The sequence below is a fragment of the Rhagoletis zephyria genome, unplaced genomic scaffold (assembly GCF_001687245.7).
Source record: "Rhagoletis zephyria isolate East Lansing unplaced genomic scaffold, Rhagoletis_zephyria_1.1 Rzeph_scaffold_00049, whole genome shotgun sequence".
Classification (NCBI taxonomy): Eukaryota; Metazoa; Arthropoda; class Insecta; order Diptera; family Tephritidae; genus Rhagoletis; species Rhagoletis zephyria.
This window is the reverse complement of record NW_016157133.1, coordinates 569,120-584,463: the sequence shown is the minus strand read 5'-3', so window position 1 is coordinate 584,463 and position 15,344 is coordinate 569,120. Positions and strand designations below refer to the sequence as shown.

The window sequence follows — 15,344 nt, the reverse complement described above, 5'->3', positions numbered from 1 at the left end:
GTACGCATTCGTGTGGTTGGTTTAATGTCCAATAAAGTAAACTGAGTGCGAAACTTGGTCACAATCGCATTAATTGTTTGCTCACTTGGTCGATTATGTAGACCATAAATCGGACGTAAAGCGCGAAACACATTCGAACCGAACACTGATTTTGGTAATAAAATTCAATGATTTGCAAGCGTTGCTCGTTAGTAAGTCTATTCATGATGAAATGTCAAAGCATACTGAGCATCTTTCTCTTTGACACCATGTCTGAAATCCCACGTGATCTGTCAAATACTAATGCATGAAAATCCTAACCTCAAAAAAATCACCCGTTACAACGTAAGCGCTTTGACGCCAGGCGGCTGCACTAGTGGCACTTATTACATTGACATTTTGTATTTTACCTGCAAACCATGCATTGAGCATATTCTGAGCAAAAGAGAAAACTTAAAGAATTAGTAAAGAAATCATTACTTCCATTTCCTATTTTTTACCAAATTTTCTAGAATGAAATTAACAGCGCACACTTCGCATCTTTTACATTTTTTTCGAAAGAAAATCGGTAAAGCAATGACAAAGATGCTGTGATGTGAAGAATTTCTTAATGATTTTGTTAGAATCTTCTTTAAGAAATTTTTTTACGAGGACGTTCTTTGTAGGCTCGCAGAGAAATCGTTAAAGATTTCGAAACAAACTTCCGATGGGCTTAAAAATTTCGGTAGCTTTGGTTTGAAAGGCAAACACTTTTTCGAAGCAATTAAATTTTTTTTTAAGATGCTGACTTTGGTCCAGCATAAAAAAAGGATTGACAATTTTTGAAATCGTATTACAACCACGCCCAACTCCCATATAAAGGCATCAGTAACTGCTGAAGCTAACTCACTCAAAATCGAACTTTTTTTTAATAAATCTTGTCTTCGTGTTATTAAACATTTTTGGAAATTGGGCTTACGACTGCATACCGTGTGTATCTCGGTAGTCGGTTTATCAATTTGTACCACAACAAACTCAATACAATTATTGACGTTGATATAAAAAAGCTATACGTTGAAAATTTTTTAAATCGAACTAAAATTACGCCCACTTTCCACTTCCAAAAAAAAAAAAAATAAGTAAATAAAAAATATGTAAAACATGTTAACAACGTTTGGTGCGTTGCTTAAAAACATTGCATCACACTGGTCTTGGTATTCTGGCAGCTGGAAAAAACGTATACTAAAAATTTCAGACATACAAATCGAGCCCTAACCGCCAAAATAACGTAAGCGACATTTTTTTCAAAATTTTCCTTTTGATGCAGAAATATTCCTAGAGCATCTAGACGCATTTCTGCATCAAAAATAAAATTTTGAAAAAAATGTCGCTTACGTTATTTTGGCGATTAGGGCTCGATATGCTCACGATTTAAGAAAAAATAATAATTTTTCACAAATAAACTCGAAGTTCGAGAGAATTTTCCGTATGTCTTCAAAAACTAATTTTAATGTGTTAATAATATTATATCTAAAAGCTGCTACTGAATAAAAGCCTACTTACCTTGTCAGTATATTTATTGAAACACAGCGAGATTTCACAAAGTTATGCAGCTGGCTTTTCAATATATACATACATACATACATCCATATGTATGTATGTAGTCATATTCGTCCGTATGTATATATGTACATTCTCGCATGTATCTTTATTTCTTCACTCAATCATGCTCTTCAAAAGCAATCGTTATAATTCACCTACTTATTCACTGTTGCTTTCGGTTTCATGTAGTATTAAATGCTACTTTTTTATATGCGCGGATTTATTTTATTGAATAAATATTTTCTTTCAATGCTGTGTGTATTTACATATACAAATTTATGCCAATATACAAGTGCTTTATTGCCGTCAAAGTACATAAACATATCGACGTTTTACATATAAAAGTATACACTTGTATGTTTCTATATTTTTTCGTATTTTTTTTTTTTGTGTTTCGTTATTGCTTCGTTGATTCGTTGCCAGCAAATGAAAAAGCACACTGTTTATTATTTGCTTTTATTCGGTTATTTTCCAGGTAGACGCCTATGATAGAGTTGCATTCAAATCGTTTTTTTTTTATTTATTTATTTATTGAATCATTAACGCAATTCAAAAGCGCTCAAATTTTCAATTGAAATTCAATGCTCAAAAGAATCAGTCGGGTCTTTGCATGTTTATTGGCATATTGGTTTTATGTATGAGTGCTGGTAGATTTCACATAGCGGCTTCATACTTCCATCATACTTTCTTCAGTTCAGAGCATTTAATTGGCACACGATATAGCCGTATGTATGTCAAAGAAGAAAAAAATCATATTTCATCTCACACGTTTGAAAAATTTATTGTCTTGCCCTTTCTTTTATAGCTTTATTTATAAGTAAATTATAATTTTTTTCCATTCGCTTGCCGCACTTCAATCTATCTGCTAATATTTATTACACGTTTCCTTAGTAAAATACTTTATTTCCTTTTGTTGATTTATCGCCGCGTATATCGTTTGTAATATTCGATTGCCAACAACTGGCTGGTATGCTGAACTTTAAGTGCACTTTGTAGCAGTTAACTCAACATTCAGTGGCTTTATGAGCTGCAAAAGTATTTGGTATTTAACATTTTGAGTTGCTATTTTTGTTTACCGCAAACAATTTATGAGCCAAACGCGTTCGCCGCACATTAAACGGGTAGTAAAATCCAAGCACACACACACACAACGTGCTAAGTCGCCTAGAGGTATGCAACACTTTTGTTTTCTTTCAGCGATTTATTGACTTCAACTTTGGTATAGCGAAAGAGTTAGCTTACACACATTTTCCCTCCTTAATAGCTTACAAGCTAAACAAACACACACACGCACACATACTCATACTCGAAACACACCAGCCTGATCATATGCTCGCAAAAAGTTTGAGAAGGTACTCAACTGCCCTTTTTGTGCATCAGTGAACTTTAGTTCATTGCTTACCTATCCATACGTACCAGCAAACTACACCCACTCACCAGCGAGCTATCCACTCGCACATCCACAGCCAGCCAGCTACTTTTCACATTTTTTTTTTTACCTTATTCCTTTTTTTATTTTCACATTTTTCCCCGCTATGCAGCTACTCTCTTGCTTTACTCTCTATGTTAGTGGTATCATAGACGTCTTCGCTTTGTCGAGCTAAAATTTTAAACGGAAATGCTTAATTTTGCGTAAAATTGTCGTCGTCGTCGTCGTCGTCAATGACGCACAACTTGTGGGCTGTTGAACTCATTCACATGGCTATAGACTTTGGGTTTGCTGCCTGCAACATTGCCGCACTTACATTGTATTTCGTATGTGTAACAAAATGTAAAATTTTTATAGCTTTGCTTTTCGGTCACAAAGAGTAAAAGATTGCAACATGAGTCCTGATTAAATTTTGGCATGCGAAAAGTTAGTGAGGTAAACAGCTGATTACTTACACATTAAATTAGTGTAGCATACTTAAAGGGGTAAGCTTAGAAAAAATCTGAAGATCTAAGTTTAAAGCTACAATAATTTAGCTAGGAGCTCGCCTACAGGTGACAGAGAAGCAGGTAGGTCAGGCTTCTTATAAATAAAACGAGCCGTGCTCGCAAGGCAGCTCCTCCAGCGACTGATATCCAATCCCGAAAGCTCATCGGGAGATTGCAAAAAAAATAATTACAGCAGTAAACTTTCTTAAACCTCTTTGTTATGATAACCGTATGGTAATATTTGATTAATTTTATCAATTTAATAATTGAATAAAATTTTTCAAACAGGTGGCAACCCTTTCCAAAAACAATTTTTACAGTAAACTTTCCAAAACCTCTTTATTTTGATACCTATATTGCAATATTTATCTAATTTACCTTACCAATTAAATCAAACTAAATTTTAAAATAGTTGGCAACCTTAGACAAACACATTTTCGACTAAAAGTCTTCTGACCCCCTTATTTGGAAGCCATATTGCAATAATTACTTTATCTTATCAGTTTATTTAAACTGCAATTTTCAAACAGGTGGCAACTCTCTATTTCTATATTTTAAGTTCGACCTTTTTCACTGCATTGGATAAAACTGCATTCGACTCCATGCACTAGTTTTCGAGGGATGCNTAAGATTAATAATAATAATCTTACAGCAAGTAGGTTCAAGGGAAATACCATTCCACAGTTTTGAAAAAATCGGTGTTTCGCGCTTTTGTAAAATTTAGTTACCATCGTATACGCGATACTGCGTTTGGCGTATACGAGGTACTTCGCGCTGAGCGACGATATAGTTCAATGCAGTCCAATTTTTAATTGTTTAATCTTAATTAAAAAATATTTACAATGTGGTTGTTCACGCTGATTAGGTATTTCATTGATTCTTACAAAGAAGTTGGAAACTGTGTACCTATGTACTTATTTAAAAACGTCATTTAGAGTCTGGTAATGTTTACGAAGATATTAACATACATATGTACCTAATACGGGAAGCCTGATTTTCTAAAATATGTATTTATATATATATACTTATATATGAATGTATTTCATTTATTTTCAGCCTTAAAAGGATTTACTTTTCAGAAATGCAAATAAAAATTGATTTTCTTTGGTTTGAAAAATTTGTCTATACGTACTATATAAAAGAGTTTGTGATTACCTGAGTTGTTAATCTAATAAAAAAAATGGTTATTTTTCCTTACATTTGGTAACTTTTTCGTCAAATCTTGGTTAGAAAGTTCTTTGAGCGGCGGCAACACTGGATGCGCGTACAAAAACATACAGACCAGACAGAGAGACGAAAATTTTAAACATTGTTGATTTGGCTTCTGTTGTCCTAATAAGTAATAATTTTTCTTTAATGTCTACAATGTACATACATCGGCCTGTTACAATTTTATTATATGTCAGATTTCAAAATTGTAGAAAAAATGTTAGCCAATTTTTTGCCAAAAATCTATTGACATATGATTATTATCTAATATATAAAATACACACACACACAAAGAAAATAAAAGCCCACTTTTAACAAATTTGTTTAATATTTGAATTGAAGAGGAATCTAATTTTCAGTAAGTATGTTCTATTAAAATACACTAACTTTTAAAATTAGAAAGCCATCATATTGGACCCATCACTTAAAATTTTTTAAACCTGCTTTCAGATTCGTAATCTATAGATATATTTCACTAGAATTATATGGGTGTTTAAAAAGATGAACTTTAGTTATAAGAAATGTAACCAGTAAAAGCGGCGACGAGTCTTGTCACTTCAGAACTGGGCTTTTATAGCAAATTTATCATTCTTTTAAGATCATACTTGGGTCAATTTGGTTTTTCTATGCTGAATTCCGGGATGGTAATCCAAATAAGATTCCGTGGCTCAGGATATCTACTGAAGGTAGATGCTTCTCTATCTTCATCTTCTTGGAGCTGAAAAACGCCGTTGGCTTTAAGGCATTTGAAAAAATTGTCTAGCAAACTAAGGGGCGTTTTACAGTCCGAAGTTGTTACCATAACCAGTAATCCAATTTCAACTTACCGTAATATGTGTGAAAACGCAGTCAACAAAGGTTTCGTATCCTTTAAACAAATTTTATTTGAATGAATTCGAAAATATGGTGATGCGCTCACCCTGAGAGTGATTCAACAGGCAAAGAAACTGCTAGACAATCTCTCCCGAATTCAGGTAGATGAAAAGATTTTCACTATATTATAGCATTTCATTGAGGAAACTCTGACCTGTAAGAGGAATTACCCCGCAACTTGCTTTCAAAATTAATTCTGGATAACTTTGCATATTTTTAGGCGCTAAATTTAACCTTATTGACTTATCTAATAGTGGGGTACTGAATATAGCCGCACTTAACTCCAATATATATTATATTTCTGTTCATCACAATTTCATGGTAACTTCACGGCTTTGGTGCTACACATGTTTGGGCATGTGTGTGGGTGAAGTGAAAAATAAACAAGGATTAAAATTGATGCGACTTTCTTTCTTTTTAAATTTGTGCTATTCAAGAAACATCAATACATCCATTGCAGCGCCCAATAGTCATCGTTTAAGCTCCTGAGTTAGACAAACATGCCAACTATGGCTATTTCTGACTCATCTAGATAATACATGAACCCCATAATTTTGTATGCCCGAGTTCCTAGCTGGTCTTGTACGTTTACTTTGTTAAATGCAAAATATTATTAGTTAAATTTAAGAGTACCATTAATTTCTTCGTGATTGAATAATCGGATATAAACCAAATTAGTACGTGACCACCTCTTTCGTACTACCTTTCCGTTCAAAAAAGAATTATGGAAATCGGTTAACGTGGTCCAACGTTATGCGGTAACATACATAAAAAAATACAGACATAAAAATAAAAATAAAAATATTCCGACGAATTGCTAACCCCCTCCTTTTTTAAATCGGTTAAAAAATTAAACAAAATTTTATATGAAGGGAAATCTATCAAATCTTGTGAAAATGGGAGGTGTTTAACAAGTTTTGTATTTAAAAAATATGCCAGCACTGGGGTTAAGAGATTCTTGAGATCCCCAGCTTCGTATATAAATTGTCTATGTAAATAAAAACAGGTGCTGTCTCACAAAAAGCTCAATAAAATAAGAGATTCCATTGACGTCCTTTGGTTTCAAGTTTTGAGCTTTTTGTTAATTTAATCAAATTATATCATAGTACGTAGATTAAGAGATCCAATGACATATCGGCCAAATCTGGCGGTAGAATTCGGAAGTACCTTGATGTTGGATATTTTTAGGAGCTAAATGTAAACTGTCACAAACCCTTAAAGAGTTGGCAGGTTTTCCTCAAAGTATAAAACGCTTTTAGATATATATTTTTTGTTACTCATGACTACTTTTATACATTAGACATACTTGCTTTAGACTTACTCGATCAGAATTTAGTATATCGATTTCCAGAGCCCCACTTTCAGGTAATATTATTCCCACATACATGTTTTTGATGATCGATAGTACAGAAATTGATTTCTCATTACTCCACCTGTGGAGCCAAGTGCAATACCATGGATATTTCGTTTTAATAAGCAACTACTGCTTTCAAAATGTATCTGCATACTTTGAGGGGATTGTTTCGACAAGCCCTTAATGATATCACAAAAAAAGCTTTGCTTTGTTGAGTGACATACTTTTAGGAGCACACTAATATCAAAGTAGCTTCTTACCGCTAGTATGGTTCCGTCACTAAAAGTATGCTAATAAAATAATTTGCATGATTTCGATTTCCTACTTTTAGGCATACCACTTTAAGCTATCCTGCGTGAATTGGAAAACATTAGTGAAACATTTTGTGCTTGCAATAAATACATCGATTATATGTAGTACTTTTGTAACATTTTTTGATTGCAAATATTTCACATAAAATAAGTTTAGACCTACGTATAAAAATATGCTTCATACTCTTACACATGATGGGCTATTGTAGCAACTGCATACAAGTGCTAGAAATTTCTTAATATTCACTAGAAGTGTATACTTTTAGGGTTCCAAAGATTATAACTTATGTATAATTTACAATATTAAGATGTGTTATTATAATCTCCTGTATCACTAAACATAGGAGTACATACATACAAACACTCACTTTAAATCATTCATTATACTAATCCATTGCATTCCGCTAAAACTTTATGCGAAATCATTCAAACAAATTTGCTTGCCCGCATGCATTAGCCAACATTGCCAAATCGCCGACTTTTTTATGAATTTTTGAAAATTTTTTTTTAATTGACGTTATTAGGTATCATCATCTTTTGCTGCAACACACTTACACTTGCACATTTGGAGCCAGTATTGCTTTGACGTACACGCGCTGCACAACGGTTTCATTAATTTTTCTTTTGTATTCGTATGTATGTATGTATGTATATTTTTTAACTATGTAGCCTACCGTTAGGCACACTTACTTTGGAATACACTTCCTTAAAATACACACACAAACTAAAATTGCATTTTTTTTTTAGTGCACAAAATTTTTCATTGCCTGCTCTGTTCATAGGCGCTTGCACAATTTTGTGTTTCCTAAATTTCTTATCAAGAATTCGTTCGTTTTTACGAGTATTATTAAGCAATGCAACTGTGCTGCTATCGAAAGCCAACGATGGTTCGTTTCAAACTCGATTTTTTTTTCTCTAAAATTTGCTTTATGCTATTTTATTTTTGCACAAATATAATTCTTCATTTTTTTCTGTTATTTTAAAATTTAAATTTTTCATTTTGTTTTTTTTTTTTTTTATTTGTTTCTTGTGTATGTCACACACCGCAACGCGACGCACCGTCGAGCGCTCAAAACGTAGCTGCGCTGCTGCGCTATTTTTCCAAACGACGACTACACAAAACCACGACCTTTTCAGTACTAAAGGATTTTCGCCCATTCATACATGCGTTCGTGTTGGCGTACTCGTTTGCTCGTATGCTGTGCACTCGTGCTTTTTTGCGACGCTAAGGTGTGGGTGGCGGTGCGGTGCAGTGCGGTTAGGTGAGGTGAGATGAGATGAGATGAGGTGAGGTGAGGTGACTTTCTTCATCATGCTCGTCGTTGGTACACTCAATAGCCGCGTTGGCCATCCAAGTGTCTATGTCAGCACGGCTGGAGCTTAAATTACAAGGAACGACATTCGCGTGTATGCCACTCGTTTGCTCAGTCGTGGCTTTTTCGCTTGTTTGTTCAGCCATTCACAGCAAAATAGCAGCAGAAATAGCAGCAGCAGCTGGGTTGCACTGTCGTTGACATTTTTACTCGTTCGCTCCCACACACACACACATACACTCATCGATATGCATTTTGGGTTTAGCTTTGGAGCAGGCTACTCGTAAGAGTGTATATATATATATGTATCTGTGTATGTATTCGTTTAACCGTTCATTCAGTCGTTCACAGTGTGGCCATAGTCTAATTTTTTTCCTACGAAAACTTCCTACCAAAATCCACCAAAACCTACAACAAAATTGTTTGAGGTTTTAATATTTTTGTTTAATGTCAAGCTTATTAAAAATGTAGATAACAACAAATTAAATGCGTACAGCTATTCATTTTACTGCACAGAATTATGCGACCTCACAATATCTATTGTGCTAAGCGCTAATTGTAAGCACTCCAACCTTAGGCTATTCAAAAATCTAAACACTTTGGACGGTGCCATATTCAAAAATTTTAGATGGAAAAGACAATCGATTTCCAAAGTGTATCAGTCTACGATTCATGTTTCGTGGGCAGGCTCTGTCTCTATGCATCTATTTGCTGGTTTTATTATCATTGCAACAATCTGAGATTATTCTCAGCTCCTAAATAGTTTTGCAGTGCATCCTTTAGATGCACCGAAGAATGGCTCGGAGCCATGCAACCGCATTTCGGCATTACGCTTTACGAGACAGTCAGCTTTACGCAATTGTGAGCTCCCAGGTGATTCGAAAGTCCACAAGCCTTGATGCCATTTTAAAAAGGTCTAAGGCAATATTTATTCTGGCTCCTTTCGTACCCATTAGCAGACTTTTCTGGTATCTTGGTCAAAGTACGCCATAAAGTACAACTGGATGTTCATGTTGTATATTGGCAATAATAAGGCTATACGTTTGTACTAACGAATCAGATATATTTTTGCGTATTATACGAACGCACTGGTGAAATATTCGTGTAAACAATATTTGTATTTGGAGCTACATACTTTCTATTTTCTGCAAATAACTATTACTCATTGTCACGGAATCTACCAAAATCCAATCTAGCCTACCAAACACCAAATGGGGAAAAAAACCTACCAATTTTGGTAGGAAAATCGCATTCGTGGCAACACTGGTCGTTCAGCTATTTTACAGATATTGTTGGCTGTGTTTGTTGCGCGACTGTTGGTGCAGCATATATGAGCATAAAATATTGCTTTGGATGCCCTGAAGGTGTTCAGCGCATAGGCCTCTAAAGCTACCCTGCTTTTCGTTAGATTGCAAAAAATTCCATTTAAGTATTTTGACTGAGAACCTACACTTAACTTATTTTCTTTTCATCTGTTCGCTTCTTTCAGAAACTCATTGTCTTCAAGTAAAGTGCAATATAAGAAGCCTTGAAAAACAGCAATACAATTTTGTAACCTCATTTTCTATGCGAGTACACTTGCAGAGTGAAAAAAATTAGTGCTCTCACTTTAATGCTCTATTTTGAGCACATTTTAAGCGCGCTACGAAATTCCCAGAGAGAGTGTTAAGGCGAGATAGGTAAATATTGTTTTTTTCTAATATATGTATTATCAACACAAACTCTTTCTAGTCCAAATAAAATGCGACTATCATCACTAAAATATATCTAAAGCAAAAATTAGTTCACAAAAAATCACTCATCCAACAGTACACATGCGCTCAGGGAGTTGCTAAGCGTACCTAGCAAGCTTCTACTCTCATAGCTCAAACCTCTTAACTCAACGCTGACATCGCTCCAACGTTAATCACCTACAACTCGTATTCAGCTACCCTTTCTCTCCCTATCTCTCTCTCTCTCTCTCTCTCTCTCTCTCTCTTTCTCCGCTTTTACTCCCTCACTTTTTCCCTCTCACCACAACAGCAACTCTGCATATTTCTTTCTCTCTCTCATATCTGAATGCGAAACATTTGGAATTGGCACACATATCATTTATCTTTGGGCACCAGCGACATTTGCTGTTATTTCAATACATTATTAATTTATGCTCACTTTCATGTTCGTTTATTGGTATATTAGTATGTTTGTATGCATGTATTTATGTATAGTATTTATTGTTATTGGAAACCTCTAATTTAGTGGGCTTAGTTTATTTGCATATCAAGCAATAATTCAAGGTTTAACATAGCCAAACAAAAGAAATCAAAGTTATTGTTTTACGTTGTCGTAAAAATAGAAGAAATTTAATGATAGGTTGGGAAAGTTAAAGAAAAGTACCAGGGAATCAAACTAATAAATAATTCTACTAAGCAATTAAGTATATGGGTGTGTATGGGGTTAAATTTTATTTTTAAGGTGTAGGAATAAAATGAATGGAAGGAGGATTTTTTGTTTAGTGTGCAACAGTTTCACTATATATGTACATACATTCGGTTAGGTTATGTTGGGCGGCAGCCCCGCAAGACAGGGACTCACTTACGATACAACGCCTCGAGCCGAGTATGTAATTGGGATTTCAGCTCATTTTATTTCCCAAAGGCTCCTGCGGGCTATTCGGAATGTGAAAGCCAAAGTACTCTAATCTTAACCTCGTAAACACTGGGCACCCAAGAAGGAGAGCAGATTCCACCTCCTCATATTCCAGGTTTAGAGATTGGCCCATTAAAACCCCCACCAAGAGTGAGAGCTTTGGCTTTGTAAGTGTGAGGAGTGTCCTCGGCCAGAAAGACTTTGCAATCGCACGTATCCTAGTTTCGCCTCAGTGCCGCTGTGATCCGGAACCCGCTTGTCTATCAGACTTAATGCTCGGCTCTCTGACTGTCATTGCACTCCTAAGCACCGCTTCTTTACCAGTAGCCACTTCCGCCTAAAGTACACTGCAGCAGTCCGGCAGCCTGAACTTAATATTGATGGAAAGCTCTCGACAGAAGACGCAATCCACCAATCCTGCCGTCCAGTTTCGATACATCCGTGAAGGAGTTTACTGCTCCCTCACTTCAGAAGCTCCGGCGTGCCCAATCCTCCCTTGCGATAAAGTGGACAGAAAAGAAGCTTCTAGATGCCATTTTGGTGGCATATTAATACGCGCGATCAGGAATGAATTCGAAGCCCTCTGGAAATCCAGAGTGTTCAGTTCTTAAGTCCGTCAACCAGCCTTCGTCAAAATTGACGGTAAAGGCGAAAATGAAAACAAAGAGCCAGCATAATATACATAAGAATTAGGGTAACTGATAGGGTAAGAAAATTCAACGAAATTTTTCAGTAAGAACCGAAATATATCCAGTCATCAGAAATTTAGTTGTCGAAAGTTATCAAGTTTCTTATAACCGAAGTTTATAGTTATCGATATTTATCGGATCATCCATATTTTTAAGTTATCGGAATGTAACGAGTTATTGAAATTGATCAATGTTTATTGAATTATCGAAATTTAACGAAACGCAGAAGTTAAGTTATAAAAATTTATCTGATTAGTTTATTAAATTTTATTTTATAATTTATTTATTGAATAAACAATATTTATCGGGTGATCAAAACATATAGAGCTATCGAATTTTATCGAGTTATCGTGGTGTATCGATTTCTTGAAAATGATTGAGTTATCGATATTTACTAATTTATCGAAACTTTTTGATAGTTATCGGATTTTTTGTGAATGAAATCGAAGTTTTTGGAATTTTCAAGTACATAGGGTTTTCGAAATATCCACAATCAAATGAATTTTTCTAGTATCTCTATTTATCGATTTATCAAATTTTATCGAGTTACCAGATTGTATCGATCTATCGAAATTTGTCGACAGATTTTAAAATTAATGGAGCTATCAAAATCAAGTTATCAATGGATATCGCTATATGTAAATTTTGGAGGTTTAGAAATGTATCCAGTTCTGAAAACGCAAGGTTGTCTAATAGCGTTTTCTTTTCTCAAAAAAAGTTGTGCCCTTTTGTATGGGAACTCTTGCCTTGCGTTGCCCTGAAACCTCAGAAAATGTTGCGTTCTTTATATGAGAATGAAACAGAAAATATACTACTCCATCACAATTTATTTATAGAACTTAATAAATCTGAATTATTCACTTGGCCTGTAAGTCTTCAACAATTTTAAAGCAAAACGCTTATTTCTGATAGGGAAAATAATTGCATTTTTACAAGATTAAATTAAAAATCCACCATGCAACTCTCGCCCTCACGTTTATTTGAGGGCAGAAAAGGCAGCACTTTCGCCGGATCAGAGCGCAACCTGCTGAGAAAAGAACACGACGCCTTGTGAAAGGGCTGAGAAAAGAATTCAGTGGTATGCCTTTTTCCACTTGCAAGCTGCTACTTAGTGAATTTGTAGACAAAAAATCTAAAGGAAGATGAACTCAATAAACGACATGTCGAATGCTCAGGCAGACGTAGCCTAAATGGGATCGGAAGCGGTCTAGAAGTGTATACTCACTAAGAAGAGGCGATATATCTAACGTTGTGGGGGCTCTAACCGAACATTGTGTAATAGGTAAGCGTGCAGAAAGGCTCGGCGTTCCTTTCAGAAGATTTTGAAATAACGCTAAAGACTACAAAGAGCAGATAATGGTCTGGCATCTTCTGTGTTAGTGCCCTGCACTGTGTAAAATTAGAAGGCGGCATCTGGGTTCACCTGGTGCCTGGCCGAACGAACGAAGTGCTTGAACACAATGGGCCTTCTATATATGGCTGAAGGTGGCAACTCTACCTACCTACCTACCTACCTATATCTAAAATATTGGTTAAACGGGATTTACTATGTTACAAAACTGAATTGTAGCTAAATTTTTTTCCGAGTACTTTAGATATATCTACTATGTGTGCGCATATGTAAACACACTTAAATAAATATGTAGTTATGCATGTCTTCGTATGAAGCATTAGTTTCATTATATATGTTCATATGACTTTTTAAATATATATATTTGTACTGGCTAAAATTCTGAGGCAGCAGATTTTAGAAAAAATTTGTAAGAATTATACTTGTAATATTTTTGCGTACCTAACAATCCTTCTTACAAAATAGTTAAGTACAAATATGAAGCCTTATTATAATTCCCTCATATAGGCGCATAGTACATATTTACATACGTATATAAGTAGTACATGCACTCTTTATATCCAAACGTTATACCCAAGAACATCCCGAAACGAAGCTCTTATGATAAATGAAAATGGATTTATTATGAAAACCCGATTTATTACTGGAAACCTCTAAGATATCCGCTTGAGTTTCATAAAGACAAAATACAAAGTTTTACTCATTTTTCTCCATTAAACCCTATTCAGCAATATATTTCGCTCGGCTGCCTCATTTTACTCAATTTATTGAGTATTTAATGCACTCGCATATGAAATAAAAATTTTAATTTTATTGTAAGTTTTGAAAGGCTTTCGGTATTTTCACAAATGAACAGTCGTTAATTCTTATGCCGTGTTCACTCTCTCATTGACTCTCCCATATAAAACAGTTACCTACTTCAAATCTACGAGTGGAAAGCCTTTCGTCTTTAAAAGCGCACGTGACCATTTGAACGAATCATTTCATTGAGAATTTCATATCACTCATAATGGTAGAATTGTTAGGCATGCCGTTAGATGCACGAAGAATACCTACATACATACATATTTGTGCGGCGACATTGGCTCTTATACGCCGACTAGTCCCATTCTGCCTGTACTTTACCAAAGCTGTAGAAAAAGCTTTCACTCAAAATTGCTGTACATCTCGTAGGAGTAGTTTTTAATTAATGCTTAATTTCGTGTGGTGAGTTACAATGTTGACAGTTTTTTTTTAGTTCAAATATTTATCATTTAAAATAAAATGCAATATGAGTAAATAAAATAGCTTACACTATTGAAGAGCACCAAAATAATAGCTCCGAGCAGACATCAAATGCAATCTTAATCTTAGCAAAAAATATACATGACTTAAGTGAAAAAAGGAAAACAAATAACACTGTGAGACAAATGGTAGGGGTCAGTGATCGGGAAGGGTTCAAACTACCGGGGAAAGTTATATCGGTAAAAAAGAAGTTATACGTGTCCCCGCGTTTCGCTGGGTCACGTCTAGGAATCGAGATATATATATAACTATCATATAGGGGAAATTGTCACCTTTGGTGCTCTTTTTTTGACAATACTCGAGAACCACTAGTCCGATTTTGCTCAAACAAATTTAAAATAAAAATTACAATTCTTTTAATCTATAACGTTTTTCTATATAATCAACAGTTTTAAAAAAATTTTATATTTTAGGCAAAAAATATTTTTTTTCTTCATACATTTATTTTTACCGGCACAACTGTTGATTATATAGAAAAATGTTATAACGGGTGATTTTTTTGAGGTTAGGATTTTCATGCATTAGTATTTGACAGATCACGTGGGATTTCAGACATGNGGTTCTCGAGTTATGTCAAAAAAAGACCACCAAAGGTGACAATTTCCCCTATATGATAGTTATATATATATCTCGATTCCTAGACGTGACCCAGCGAAACGCCGGGACACTTATAACTTGTTTTTGACCAATATAACATTTCCCGTTGGTTTCATCCCATCCCGATTTTGTCGTCCCGCATAGTGTAATAAGAGAGTGCAACAGCATTTTTAGCGACGGAATGATTTCAACTTAGGATGACAGACGTAGACCCTCATAGTAAAACGCCTCAAATCCTTTGAATACTCGGATAAAATT

General features: G+C 34.9%; 1 long non-coding RNA gene across 1 annotated transcript in view; it reads right to left on the bottom strand.

The window, feature by feature from the left end:
* The window catches only part of LOC108368150 (uncharacterized), a 142,181-nt gene extending 134,273 nt beyond the window's left edge, over positions 1 to 7,908 (bottom strand). Inside the window, exon 1 of the long non-coding RNA XR_001848333.1 lies at positions 7,780 to 7,908. This is a non-coding gene — a long non-coding RNA (uncharacterized LOC108368150). The remainder of the gene's footprint in view (positions 1 to 7,779) is intronic.
* Between the last annotated feature and the right edge of the window lie 7,436 nt (positions 7,909 to 15,344).